A 15,769-nucleotide genomic window follows, 5' to 3' on the forward strand; every position below is an offset into this window, starting at 1 on the left:
GGCAGGGTGCACCCCCCACGCAACCTTCACCCAGGGGGCCCGCAACGGGCCCCCAAAGTGATTGTCCGTATGCTTTTCCACGGCGGAAAAGCCGCCGCGGAAAAGCATTACTTTCCCTACATCCTAATATGGCTGGCGGTGTCTGATAGACACCGCCAGCCATGTTAGTGCTTTTCCGCCGTGGTCGCCTTCCGACCGCGGCAGAAAAGCGGCGGACACATTGTGAGACCCACCAGCCATCCTGATTTGGCGGTGGGTCTTTCAGGCCTCCTCGGCGGATTTCCCGCATACTCCGGGCCGGCGGTGGCTTCCGCCGGCCCGGAGTATGCGGAAAATCCGCCATCATAATGACCCCCATAGTGTCCTGCCAGGCACATAGTAGCATTTCGGCCAGCCACTCCCTTTAGGGCTGGCTTTCACTACCATCCCACACCCATCCAACCCAGGCATCACGTGTGATGTGTGCCTGTAAATAAAAGGGTCTGAGTACTCGAGATCCGTTATTAGTACCACATATCAGTGTCCGTGTCTTCATTCACTAAGCATGCGGGCATAGGGTCCACAACAAAATAGGCACCTTCACAGCACCTGCTGCAGATGAAAGTATGCAAATTTGCTGCTCCTCAGTCACAGCATGCGATGACTAGACACCAGGTCGGAGTAGACATGAAAATGACTACTGTGATCCCTTTTTCCTATATTAATTTTTATAGACTTGTGTGTTCTTACAATTCCTATTGTAAGATGTTTTTGTGTTCCTAGACCATGGATTCAATCCCTGTAAACTGGTTTTAACCCCATGCCTAATAAACCTTTTCCATGACATCATTCTATTTTCATGAAAAAGATATTTCGTCATTATGGCCTTTTCCCAAAATGAAGGTGCAGCCGCATGATCTTGTTAGCTGAACAGCTGCCAAGTTTCTCAGTTTCATGCATGACTAGGAACACCAGACCTTGTTTTCTCTTAGCATTCTGAACTTGTATTCTTATTTAACCCCGTATAAAACCAGGACTACAAGTCCCAGAATTCTAGGAAAAAAATTAGACTGAACTAACTAGTCACTCATGAACCTGGGATAATTGGCAGCAATGCAGGTGGCTATATTCATTTCTCCATAATGATGGAATTCCCAAATGCACACTGAGAGAGCTTAGGAAACTTTCCTCATGATTGCAGCAATTTTGTTTAACTTTTCCAGTTCACCCGTGAATTTTGAGAATAGTGGTGTTAGACATATGGACTTGAGCATGTTGGGAAACCTTGGGGTAAAAGAACCCCTGGTTACTCTCCTTCATGTTTACACTGGAATACTTTGGCTAAAAAGCTTATAGGCCCAGGGGAGAATGTATGTCATCTATACATTGCAATCAAGGTATCTGTCAGGGTTACATCCTAGCCCCCTTTTTGTTTCTTATTTATAATAATGGTTTAGGAACTCATTTGTTCCAAAAGAAATTGGATTGTTCAAGGGCAGGCAATCATTTTATCCCCACACTTCTTTATGTGGATGACGCCACCCTATTAGCTAGGAGTGCAATTAGCCTTCAGACAGACCTGGATGCCTTTCTGGAGTTTATGTTATCCTTGGATTTGAAGATTAATCAGCAGAAATAATTTGTAATGGTTTGTGGGCTAAGGAAAACTAAATCTAAAACATTTTTTATTGAGGGAGCTCCAATTGCAAAGGTTCAAAGTTTCTATTATTTGGGGTTCCCTTTCGATCCACAAGTTATTTGACAGTCCTTGATGGTGTTAAGTGCGCAACAAACCAATGGAGAGGTGGGAGCGATTTTTCACTTCGCAGCCAAGCTTGGACATAGGGCAGTGAAGGAAATGAGGGCCATATTATCAAGAAAGGGCGTAACATTATCGCCACTTTAGCCTCAGGAAACTGCTGCTAAAGTGGCGATAAGGGGCTTGATATTATGCCCTATAGCATTCCAATAGAAGTCCAGGTTTGATGTCCTTCCCACCAGAACCTGGGCTACTATTGGAATTCTCTAGGGCATATTATCAAGCCCCTTATCGCCGCTTTAGCGGCTGTTTCCTGCTGCTATAGCAGCGATAATGTTATCGCCCGTTCTTGATAATGATAGAGCGCATACAGCACTCTAATTTTAGGGGTGCATTATACTCCTAGTTTAAAAGCACCCACATGTGTTTTCAGTATTATTATGTATTAAGTCTGTTAAATGCATTTATTCTACACGTAATCAAGAAAATGTCATGTATATTTTACATAGAACTTGCGTATACTAGAAGACACCATTATATTGTATACACAGGTGCAGAAAGACACTATATTTATATTCATGTAATCGTATGTGTTAAAAGTTGACTGCACTGTAGGCCCAAAGTTAAAAGTTGTTTACTGTTTCACTTCCTCAGCTTCTGAAGAATTAATTGAATGTATCAGTGTTTGTGCTAGAACAGTATACTTTCATCCTATTGTAGGTAGAAGGAACTTATCCTCATTATTTTGAGTCGAAGGAGATAACTGGAATGTCTTTGAACAATCTGAGAAGCGAGAGGGGAGGATATCTTCTGTTCCTGGCCTATCTACACTCCAAGGTCACAAGAAGCAAGGAAAATTTAATTGAAGAAGTAATGGAAAATTACCGAAACCTGGAGAAGTGAAATAATTTGTCACATGATCCATTTAGGAGGGAGGCTGAATCTATCCTTTTTGTATTGTGTGCCGGGACAGAAAAGGCAGACTTCTAGATTTTCGGAGGAGAAGGAGCATCTTAAGAGCGAGCTCCAAAGTTTTAAGCGATTTTGACCCATTTGACGTGAGTACTTCTAAGAAAGTCTACACGTGCTGACACCTTTGAGAACTAAGATAGGGGAACCCACCAGAACCATCATTCATGAGAGTAGTGTAGGGAAAGATATTTTATGCTTTCTTTCCTAATGAAAAGGGATTTGGATTCCTCCTCCATCTTGAGGGTGTATTAATCTTGAATTTTATTGTTTTCTGTCTCTTTTGCCAAATTAATTATATGCGTAGATTTGGCTCTGTATTGATCTTCCTGTATCTATATTTGCTGATTTTGTGGTGAGGATATATCCAATTATTTTTGGCCTTATAATAAAAACCCATAACTAGAATCTGGAGTCTGTGGTCTTTAATGCCTTAACCGCGGCGGTTTTTCAGCCGCGGTGCGGGCATTCCATTGAGTGGGCGGGGCTCCGTCGGCAGCACCCGCGTTGGCCGACGGGAGCACGGAACAGGTTAAAGCATGACTACATTGTAGCCATACATTTATTTATTTATTTTATTTAATGCTATTTATAAAGCGTGTGCAATTACCCTTAGGCGTCTCGGCGCTGAAATTGCATTAAAGTCTCACCCTAGACAGAAAAAAGCAGGAAGTGAATTACTGAGTAAAAAGCCATGTCTTCAGTTTTTTCCTAAACTGAAGAAGAGTAGAACTGGTCCTAATATCAATGGGTAAGGTGTTCCAGAGTCTGGGGGCCGCGATTAAAAAGCGGCGATCACCCCAGGAAACTGTACGGCTACGTTGAACCACTAGCTGGTTAGAAAATGTGGATCTGAGCTTTCTCACAGGGTTGTACGGAATCAATTGTTTTTTAAAGAATCGAGGTCCTAAATCCTGAAGTGATTTAAAAACCGTGCACAAAGATTTGAATTTGACCCTATTGTGAATGGACAGCCAGTGGTATTTTTTTAGCGTGTCCCAAATGGGGGCAAATCTGGGTTTTTTTGCAAGTACGCGGGCAGCAGCATTTTGAACGGTCTGTAATTTTTTGATGACTCTGTTCTGGGCATTAAGCAACAGACCATTACAGTAGTCTAGTGAAGACAACACTAGCGAAGAGACTAGTGTTTTTGCTGCTGATTCAGGTAGGTATGGTATGATTTTCCTTACAATACGTAACTTAAAGTGAGCGTTAGCAGCCACTTTATTCGCATGGGCCATAAAGTTGAGCTGGTTGTCAAAGGTAACACCTAAGTTTCTAACTTTGACCGAGGGGCAAGGAGGTGTACCCATAGCTGCTGATTTGATGTGTTCCTTCCCCTCGACAACCTTTAGCAGGCAAAGAGAAGACCCTCATAGCTGAACTTGGGTAGTAAGGCAAGGCCCAATTTTGGCTAAATCAATAATATGGCCCTGAGTGTCTCTAAAAATATATTTATGGGGCAGGAGTTTGGGGGTTGTGTAATAGCTCTAGAGTACCAACAGCAGAGAACGGCTTTCTCCAAAGACGCTTAATGGTACCGCAGGATGCAATGACCATCTTTTTTCATTCGGAAGTGGGATTACATTTTGTGGGGATATTTTGGGTCTGGCACTAATGTTAATACATTTAAAAATTTGACAAACTCTGGAACTAGGATTCTTTAACTACATTCTTCAGGACTGCCTGGCCTCGAATAATGATGAGTCTATACCTTCGATAGGGTATCTTAAGTGGCCTTTTTAATAAGTGTTTAACACACAATGGTCCAGCACACTAATCAATAAATACATTCCAATTCTCAAATATTAATGGTAAGAAAATTATTTACATTTTGGTCAACGAAGACAGCAATTCAGCGGAGTTGTTTGTTGTTCAATCTTTATTCTTTTGTTTTATCTTCAAATAAAAACTGTAGCCGTATCCAACGCATTTCGTCCTTCACGGACTTCTTCAGGGCTACAAAAACATATATACATATATAACAACTACTATACATAAATTTACACTATATACACATAAAAATGATTTTAAAAGTAGAAAATCCATTAGAACAACTTTCATTGATCATATACATTTAAGATATTTACAATATTTACAAAATGTTCTATAATGCAGAACAGATCAACTATATATACCTCCACTCTTGCTATTCTATCATGTTTTTATGGTCCATAATATAAATCATATTAAAAAAACCGAAAGGAGAATTCAGAACCTTAAACATATTTTTTTTATATAGTGGGCTCGCAATAAATAAACCATTATAACAAAACCCCAGTTGGTACAGCTTAAAGTAGAAAGTTAGCATTTCTTACCAGAAAAGTAATATAGATGGGATTTGATCTTTATCAAGTACTTTAAGTATTTCCCAATGGCATCAAACTTGAATTCGGATTTCCTAGTGTATAAAAATAGGGATCAATTTTATAACCTATCATTTCTTTATCATAGGTTTTGAAATTGGTCATATATACAAAGAAAAGGCAAAAATATTTTTTCAAGGTATGAAAACACCTTGAAAAAATATTTTTGCCTTTTCTTTGTTTTCAACATATGTAAGATTTTCAAGGAAATTGTAGAAAGAAGGTACTCCTATATTAAGGATGCTCCTGTGTCCAATATTCAGTCCTGTTGTGAGGTCCCCAATGCGGTCAATAAGAAAAGGGATAGTATTGAGGTGTCCTAATGAGGAAAATGACATTTTGCCTGACCAAGATGCCCCCCACGTGTACCCTATGTTACATATGTTACATATATGTGCATGTCATGCATGTGTTTTTCCCGTGGTGGCCTGAATCACAAGGCCTCTGCATTTACGTCCTGCATTAGGATGCCAGTCATCAAGTCTCCCATGTAAGAAATGTTAAGTTAGCATAAAGCCCATGTATTTGCATGGTGCACTTTTAAATAAATCACGATGAACCCTTTTTGTGGTTCAGTCTGAACCACCAGTCCCTGAATTAGTGTTTTCATAACTCCTGACACACTGAAGGCTGCAGTTACTATCTCTGACCTCGCATGCTTCTAGCTCAGCCGAAAGAAACCCAGCGAGGTCTGCCAAGACAGTATATTTTGCTTAACAGTTATCTGCATGCCCGGTGAAAAAGGTAAACAGAACCCGTCTGCTGAGATAGGGCCCAGCTTTTCTCTGTTTAAATGTCTCTGTTTAAATGAAATTACAGTACTTGCATCTGTAAAAAGCTCACAGCCCCATGTAATGAACGAAGAAATATATGCTTTTTCTGATTCTTAGCGATGAATAACCTTTTCTTCAGATAATACATCCCCGACTCAAGATATCAAGGTATCAGATAGTACCAGATGTGCTGGTCGCCCTGACACTGAAGGCTTCTCTACTAGACTTAAAGTCAGCTCTCCTCCCAGTTACACGTCAATTGCACGTCATTCTCAAATTGCGTGCACAAGTAGGGCAAAGTTCCAGCCTGCCATGTAACTCCTCCTCTATTTAGCCAGCCACCTATCACACACCTGTGACTCATCAAGTGTACACCCTCATGCACGCCCACATGCTCTTATCTCTTTTTGTCATGCTCTGCCTCGAGCCTTCCTTCCTGCGCCCTATGTACAAGACAAAATGTATATATGTTGTTCATTGTTATGAAATGTTAGAAGACCCTTCCTGAACCTCAGTGGTGATGGAACAGATTCTCCCTTAACTCGAGTTATTGGAATAAAGCCCTTTTAACTTGGACACCACGGACTCTCTGCCTCTCATTTGATATATGCTAATTGTTAATGCCTAGAAATTATGCCAGGGTAATTATTTTATTTACCACATTAATTTGGCGCCCGATCAGGACTATCCCTTTCCCCACGCGCCGGCGACGTAGGTCCAGCCTTTGCCCCCTTCCACAGCCGTGACGGACTTTAAAGTGTACACGCCATCGGGATTTCCCGCTACTCCCTCAGGCCCAGGAGGAGGACGGACTGCGACCAGGCGTCCACACGAAGCGGTGAGGATCGCGGATCATCCCATCCAGAGCCCAACCCGTGAGAGAGCAAGGTCCGAGGTCTCCAGAGGTCCACCTGTTCCGAGGCGCATGCGTAGAAGTCCGAGGCCTTCAAGTTTCAAGTCCTGCTTCCCGGTGAGTACCACTATGGGGAATGCATAAAGTTTCAAGACGGGTTCATTTTATATGAAAACGGTCAAGACGGGTCCACGTTATTCGTGGAAATGGTCAAGACGGATCCACGGTTAAACGTGGAAACGGTAAAGACGGGTTCACGTTATTCGTGAAAACGGTCAAGACGTGTCTCATTTTTGAGACCGGTATGGTTGTACTGTATTCCAGTGCATAAAGTTTTTCAAGTACATGTTTAGCTCTCTGTATCAGTTTAGGTTGTAACTGTTTTAGTGTTTAATATTTGTTTGTGTGTGAATGATTGTTGATTGTTTCAGTCTATTTTGTGAATATTGGTTTCAAACATGCCACTGTTTTCAAAATTGCGTCAGATAGGGACCAGAAAAGGCATACTAGAAGAGTCAGTTAACATCCCGCCTAGAGACACACCTGGTCATTATATGTATAATAAGCATGGATTAGACGCCATTTTGTTTTTAGATTTATGGGTAAACTATACAAAGGACCTGGAGGAAAAGTATAGATGGCCTGTCTCGGGAACATGGGATCCTGAATGCATTATGAGGGTGGAAGAAGCGCTATGGAAAAAGAAGTCAAGACCCTCTCAGAAAGATGCCATCGAATTGTGGCGCAAAGAGTCACATAGGAGAACAGAGAAAGAATTGAATAAAGCAGATAGAACTAGACAAGCAGGGGAAAAAGCCAAAGAAAAAGAACTACGGGAGGAGGGGGAACGGGTCAAAACAGAACAGACTGATAGAGAAAGAAATGCCGTCATTACTGGTATTTATCCCGTCCTGGTTGAAGAACTAGCTAGAGTGACCACCTCTGAGAGACCCAGTAGGTCGCGTACGCCACCACCTGTACCATATAGAGAACATAGAGTAAAGCCGACAGCATCAGAGGCGTTCATTTCCTCGTATCTAGACGATTCCCTTCCGGACTACGTTAATGCAGGTTTCCCTCCACTCCCACCAGCAGATCAGCTCCAGCAACTTCAGCAGCAGCTAGTAAAAGATGACGTAGGTCCCGGGGCAGTGGGAGGGGTGCCTACTGTAGATGTAGCAATTCCACAGTGTATATATGATCCAGAACCAGGAAAGGGTTCAATGCTTGTGATTTCAATAAGACTAAGACAAGCCGTTGCATATCTAGAGACATTACCAGACATGAAAGAACACCTAGATAAAATGTACCGTTTTATTAGAACGGGGGAGGGACCAGATAGTATAGCACAAGCCATGGCACAAAGAAAGGTAGGGGTTAGGAACCATATCCTACGTTTTATTATTAACTGCCTGATCAGGGAACAAGACGAAGGAGACGGAGATGTAAAACAAGGCTTGATAGAATGGAGCGAGCACATAGATGCCGGTAGACATGATAAACAGGGACAGATAGATGCCATGTGCAAGAAAATACGAAAGGAAATAATAGAGAGAAACAGAAAAGAGTCTGATGAGAATGGTGAGTTATCAACAGAAGAAGTAGATGAGCCAAAAGACAAAATGAATTATGTAGGAAAAGCGCGACAGTTTGACAGACCCAAATGTCTTGACTACCGTAAACAAGGGCCAGCTATAAAAGAAAGATATTCCCTTGAAAATCTGTTCCAAGCTACTGAACAAGCCCTGAAAAAACGGATAGGGAGTGAGAGACCTCCCACCTCACACGAAATTGAATTGGCCCGGTCAGCCACCCAGTGGGTGTCTAATTCTGATATATATAACAGTGATATAGTGGCTCAGACTTTCTTAAGCCTTCCACCGAACGAACAGCGTTTGGCTGGTATTTACATGGTCCAACACTTGATAACGTTGTATGAAAGTCAATATTCTGATCCTGGTCACTTGCATAAATTACTAGACGACATTTTACTAGACAGATGGTCAGGTTTAGCTACCGAATTAATTAATGTTATTCTGGATCAACGACATAAGTACATAGATTCTCTGACTACATGCATGCCTCCAGTCTCACACCACGGCAGAAATAACTTACACATAGACAGACAGAACCCCCTACGAGAGGTACATCCCGTCAAAGACGCGGACAATGTGTTGCAACGGGTGTATGTTTACACCCCCTTAACAAAAATAGAAATCTTAGAAATGAAAAAGATGCTGCCTTGTCATGATAAAGACCCAGGGGGGTTTCACCGAGAATTAAAAGACATCCTCCGCATAGGAGATTATACGTACGATGACATTCTGAAGTTATTGAAAGTACTGTTACCTGCAGGGATTTATGAAAAGCTTAAGGAAAAAGACTGGGAAGTGGGTGATAAAAAGTTAAGTTGGGAAGCACTGGAAATAGAAGAAAAAGGCAGGCTCCCTGGAGTTGGTCTTGGGGAAAGAGCTAGAGAACTACCTGAATTCTTGATACAAGTTTTGCCGAGATTATTGATTACTAAAAAGGAAGACTGGGATGCTATTTCAGCCTGTAAACAAAAGCAAGAAGAGGACACAAGTGATTTCTATTCTAGATTTGAGAAATGTTTTACTATTAATAGTGGCCTTAAGCCTGGTAGCGAGTCATTTCCACATCTTTTTGTGAGCAAATTAGTTGAGAATTCCTTACCCCAGATCAAGAATAGAGTACTGAAGGTTGAGAGTACTTGGCAAGCAAACAGCCCTTCACAAATGTTACAGATGTTACAGTCTCATCAGAACAGAATTAGAGAAGAGCAGGATCAGGAAAAGAGACGCATGAAAGAGACAAAAATGAAAGTGCTGGTTGCCCAGACGGTACCAGCAAATAAAACCAAACATAACACGACACCTGTTAAAGGGAACTGTAATTATTGCAAACAACCAGGTCACTATGTAAATGAATGTACTGTCCTGAAACACAATATAGCTACAGGCAAGACAAAAGAACGACAATACACTCCTAGACAGAATAGCACGCCACAGAACACACAACAGACAGTAGCGAATTATCCTCCACCACCGCCTGTTAATGCCACACCACAAATGTATCAGTACACACAGTCTGACTATCCAGAATATCAACAGTTCTCATGAAACAGCCTCGAGAGGGAAGTAGGCTTGCCCCTTATTGAGGTACCTGTAGATCAAGAGGGTCCTTATGTACATAGTCGTGTATTAGGACAAGACCGAAAATTTCTGATTGACACAGGGGCGAGCAGGACTACCATCAGTCATGACGAGGTTCCAGGGGCACCTCTCTCAGGCTCACAGAATGTTTCCCTGGGATTTTCAGGAAAGCCTATTGTTAATGAAGTATCAAAACCAGTTTCCCTAGGGGTTGGTCCACTGTCACGTACCACTGACTTGCTACTTACTAAGTCATGTCCAGAAAACTTACTTGGTATGAAGACATTAAAAGATCTAGGAGCAGTTATCTGCTGCTCTCCAGGAGGAGTATGCCTGTTCTTACGTGATTTTAAAGGACATTATGTACTGACTGATTTTGACCACAGACTCAAGAATGTGCAACAGACTCTATGGGCACAAGGACCGACTGACGTAGGTTACATGGACATAACGCCGCACCATGTCACACTCAAAGCAGGAGTAGTGCTTCCACGCATTAGACAATACAAGTTACCACCTGACGCCGAAACAGCCTTATTGAAATTAGTTGACAAACTTATTGCACGAGGAGTAGTGGTAGAGACTGACTCGAATGTATGTAACTCGCCTGTCATCCCTATCCTTAAACGATCTGACCCTAGTGTACTGCCAGTGTACCGACTAATTATTGACCTACGAGAATTGAACAAATGTGTAGTACCACAATATCCAGTGGTTCCAGACATTTCTTCATTACTGACTGCCATTGATTCTGAGGCCACGTTCTTCACTGTCATAGACTTAAAGAACGCTTTCTTTAGTGTTCCCATTCATCCAGATAGCCAATATCTGTTTGCATTTAGTTTAAAAGGGCGTAGCTTTGTGTTTACAAGAGCTCCTCAAGGTTTTACAGAAAGCCCTAGCATTTACAGTCAAGCATTAAAAAGACAGCTAGACAGTGTTCACATGCCTCCCAACACTGCTCTACTACAGTACGTAGATGACATCCTAATTACAGCACGTTCAGAAAAAGAATGCGAGAATGCATCACTGACAGTTTTACATTTTCTGGCTGACAAGGGGCACAAGGTGTCCCCTTCCAAGTTGCAATTCTGTGAAAAGCAAGTGGTGTGTCTTGGACACTTACTTTCCAATGAGGGTAGACAACTAACACGAGAACGCATACAGTTAATTTCTAACCTTTCACAGCCCAAGACACAGAAAGAAGTACGTGCATTTATTGGCCTCACTTCTTACTGTAGGCAATGGATTCCCCAGTATGCCTATCTAGCCAAACCACTCATACAGTTAACTACACAGGAGGCAGCCACTCCGACTGTCCTCCCTTGGACACAAGAACACACCTTGGCATTTGAGGAATTAAAAAGAGCATTATGTCAAGCGCCAATTTTAGCGACTCCAAGCTACAGTAAACCTTTTATGCTTTTCGTAACTGAACGAGATGGAACAACGTTATCTGTCCTCACACAAGATCAAGCAGGAAAACACAAGCCTTGCGCTTATTTTTCTAGTACCCTAGATCCAGTGGCCCAGGCTCTGCCTGCGTGCCTGAAATCAGTTGCAGCAACAGCCCTAGCCATAAGACAAAGTGACTCGATAGTGCTGGGACACCCTCTGACAGTACAGGTTCCACATGCAGTGGAGGTTCTCTTAAACAGGACACAGACACAACATTTGACTGTAGCAAGACTGACAGGATATGAACTGACATTATTTCAACCACACATAGAGATCAGACGTTGTAATATTCTGAATCCTGCAACACTTTTGCCCTCAAGTACAGTAAATGCACCACCACATGACTGTGTGGAAGTAATGAATATAGTGACGAAACCAAGACAAGACCTGACAGATATTGCACTACCAGACCCAGACTTAATGCTCTATGTAGACGGATCATGCATGAGAACAAGTGCAGGAGAATTAGTAGCAGCTTATGCTGTGACCACTGCTACTAAAGTCATAGAGACACAGAAAATAGACACACTATCAGCACAAGCAGCAGAGCTCATCGCTCTGACACAAGCCTGCATAAGAGCTAAGCACTTGAAAGTAAACATTTATACTGATTCACAATATGCCTTTGGCGTAGTTCATGATTTCGGGGTACTTTGGAGGGAGAGAGGTTTCTTGACATCCCATGGGACCAAGATTCAGCACGGCCAGCTTATTCAAGCCCTGTTAGAAGCCATACATTTACCTACAGCCATTTCTATCCTGAAGTGCAAAGCTCACACCAAAGTTACAGACACCATTTCCCAGGGTAAGGACCTGGCAGACCGAACAGCTAAACTTACAGCCCAGACAGCCCAGACACCAACAGACACGACAAGGACTGAGGTACCATTACTGACAACATGTATGACAGTCAGGGATCCCACTCAAGATGTACTCGACATACAGACACATGCCACTGCAGATGAGATAAAGAAATGGACTGAACAAGGAGGGGTCCAGACTGAACAAGGTTGGATGACAAAGGGAAAAGGTACATGGTTTCTTCCAGATTCTATGGTACAAGTAATCATAAACACAGCACATAGTCCAGCACACTTAGGAGAAAAGGCAATGCTAGACAGCTTACAGAACATTTGGTTTAACAAGCACATGCGTGCAGCAGCGAAGCAGAAAGTACGAACATGTATGATCTGTTGCCAGTTCAATCCAGGTAAAGGCATTCCGGTGGAACAAGGCGGATTTCATCCTCCTGACCACCCTTTTGAGGTCCTCCAGATGGATTATATCCAAATGAACAGATGTAGAGGTTACAGATATGTCTTGGTAATTGTGTGTGCACTATCTAGATGGACAGAAGCATATCCAGTTCCAGATTATACTGCTGTGACAACAGCCAGGCACTTAGTGCGCGAGTACTTCCCCAGGTATGGATTACCTCGGGTTGTCTATTCTGATAACGGTCAGCCATTCTCCTCTGAATTAATGAAACAAGTGTCTCTTCTGTTAGGATATACTTGGAAATTCCATTGTGTAAGACACCCAGAAGCAGCAGGCCTTGTAGAAAGACATAATCAGACACTCAAAACAAAACTTGCCAAGATATGTACAGAAAAAGGCGTGGATTGGATGGTGGCCATGCCGGTTGCCCTCTTTTACATGCGAATGGTAGCTCATTCCAGAACAGGCCTATCCCCGTATGAAGTAGTCTTCGGTAGACCGCCAAATATGTGGGGTACGCCTATACCAAAAAAGATAACTGATGTTGACAGTAACATGCTGACAGATTACCTGGCTTCCTTGATGTCTGCACTACTCTCTTGTCGTTCACAGGTTGCTGCCGCCTTCCCTGACAACACCCAGGTCAAGGAACACGCCATTGTCCCTGGGGATTTTATATGTGTCCGGAACTTTGATCGATCAAGCCCCCTTGAGCCACGTTGGAAGACGCCGAAGTTGGTGCTACTAACCACGAGGACCGCAGTGAAGGTGGAGGGACGCAAGGGGTGGATACACGCCCAGCATTGCAAAAAGTACTTTGGACAATCTGGAACTTTGATAAACGATAAGGACAATACATACTTTGCGCCGCCTTTGCTAGAAAAGACTCCACAGCAGGAGTATAAATCTAAGTTAAGATCTAGTAAGTCAGACGTAGTTTAATTGTCTAAGTCCACTCAGTGGTGAATCGGTTAGACTAAGATTTCTGACATGTATAAGATCACATACGAGAATAGTAAGAAAAGAAACATGAGAGAAAAATACTGCAAGTTATTACGCAGTAGATGTATAGTTAATTTGATCATTCTTTTTATTCTGTGCATTGATATAATCTGTGTCAGTTTATTACTACATGTTTTCTTTCCTATTTCCCCACATATACACTCTTCCAGTAACAGCACCATAGAGCATACATTTAGCCAACTGCCACCTTATCAAAAGGTGAAGGGAGTTCTGCCCTTCTATCCTCTACCGTTCTCACACAATGGTTCATGTGGAGCATGGTTTGCCTTAATGACCTCAATAGATAGAAAGTACATAGCTTATCCAGGTGGCTGGATATATGGAAACCTGAATAAAGTAATGAATGAAACATGTTTTCCAGACAAAGACGGATTCCCCCAAAGGAAGGGAACCGATCTAGAGAATGAAGAGTACGAGCAGGGAAATGCATCCGTTAATTTTATAATGTCAAATGTGCAGCCCAAGCAAAATACAGGTCCACCGTTTATTTCAGTTCTACCAGCAAAAGGTGATTTATGTGTTAATAAGAAAGGCTCAGTACATATGGGACACAGCGAGTGTAAAGTTGTAGTAGTGTTTAATGATGAAGGACTTTCTTCTTTCAAAACATCACGCCATACCTATTTCATTTGCGGTCAGACAGCCTATGTACATCTGCCCTTAGACTGGGGTGGGACTTGTTATATAGCATTCTTATTGCCACCTGTATTCTTGGCCCCATCCCATTATCATAGAGATTCACGACTGGAACATGTTAGAGTGAAGAGAGAGACAGATGCCTCAGGGATTGATCAGACTGTAACGGCTTGGGAGCAATATACAGATTTTAACAAAGGATTCCTTTTTTTCATAGGTCCCGTCCAAAATAGTAAACTGATACGCAAATTTAACAAGAACTCTTGAAGCAGTAGTGAATGTGACTGCGTCTGCCCTGGCGAACTTGACCCAGGAGCAGTCTGCCATTAGACCTACTCATGATATTTGGTTGCTGTCTCTGTCTGCAGTGTGGCCCGGCCATTTGCGGCCTTTGTGCAACTGCATGTGTTCCACATCCGAGTATACAAAGGGTTAAGGACGAACAAATGATGCTGTATGATCAACTATACGGTCTCATGAATATAGATGTATCCTAAAGGGTTACGTAGGGGACAAGGAGGGAATGAGGAAAATGAAATTTTGCCTGACCAAGATGCCCCCCACGTGTACCCTATGTTACATATGTTACATATATGTGCATGTCATGCATGTGTTTTTCCCGTGGTGGCCTGAATCACAAGGCCTCTGCATTTACGTCCTGCATTAGGATGCCAGTCATCAAGTCTCCCATGTAAGAAATGTTAAGTTAGCATAAAGCCCATGTATTTGCATGGTGCACTTTTAAATAAATCACGATGAACCCTTTTTGTGGTTCAGTCTGAACCACCAGTCCCTGAATTAGTGTTTTCATAACTCCTGACACACTGAAGGCTGCAGTTACTATCTCTGACCTCGCATGCTTCTAGCTCAGCCGAAAGAAACCCAGCGAGGTCTGCCAAGACAGTATATTTTGCTTAACAGTTATCTGCATGCCCGGTGAAAAAGGTAAACAGAACCCGTCTGCTGAGATAGGGCCCAGCTTTTCTCTGTTTAAATGTCTCTGTTTAAATGAAATTACAGTACTTGCATCTGTAAAAAGCTCACAGCCCCATGTAATGAACGAAGAAATATATGCCTTTTCTGATTCTTAGCGATGAATAACCTTTTCTTCAGATAATACATCCCCGACTCAAGATATCAAGGTATCAGATAGTACCAGATGTGCTGGTCGCCCTGACACTGAAGGCTTCTCTACTAGACTTAAAGTCAGCTCTCCTCCCAGTTACACGTCAATTGCACGTCATTCTCAAATTGCGTGCACAAGTAGGGCAAAGTTCCAGCCTGCCATGTAACTCCTCCTCTATTTAGCCAGCCACCTATCACACACCTGTGACTCATCAAGTGTACACCCTCATGCACGCCCACATGCTCTTATCTCTTTTTGTCATGCTCTGCCTCGAGCCTTCCTTCCTGCGCCCTATGTACAAGACAAAATGTATATATGTTGTTCATTGTTATGAAATGTTAGAAGACCCTTCCTGAACCTCAGTGGTGATGGAACAGATTCTCCCTTAACTCGAGTTATTGGAATAAAGCCCTTTTAACTTGGACACCACGGACTC

The 15,769-nt window shown here is 42.5% G+C and overlaps 1 long non-coding RNA gene across 1 annotated transcript in view; it reads right to left on the reverse strand.

Annotated features, from left to right (window-relative positions):
- Positions 1 to 4,592: 4,592 nt before the first annotated feature.
- Positions 4,593 to 15,769, reverse strand: part of LOC144824729 (uncharacterized) — a 196,376-nt gene continuing 185,199 nt past the window's right edge. The window contains exon 3 of the long non-coding RNA XR_013609086.1: positions 4,593 to 4,666. This is a non-coding gene — a long non-coding RNA (uncharacterized LOC144824729). The remainder of the gene's footprint in view (positions 4,667 to 15,769) is intronic.

This window comes from Lissotriton helveticus, chromosome 3_1, assembly GCF_964261635.1.
Source record: "Lissotriton helveticus chromosome 3_1, aLisHel1.1, whole genome shotgun sequence".
NCBI lineage: Eukaryota > Metazoa > Chordata > Amphibia > Caudata > Salamandridae > Lissotriton > Lissotriton helveticus.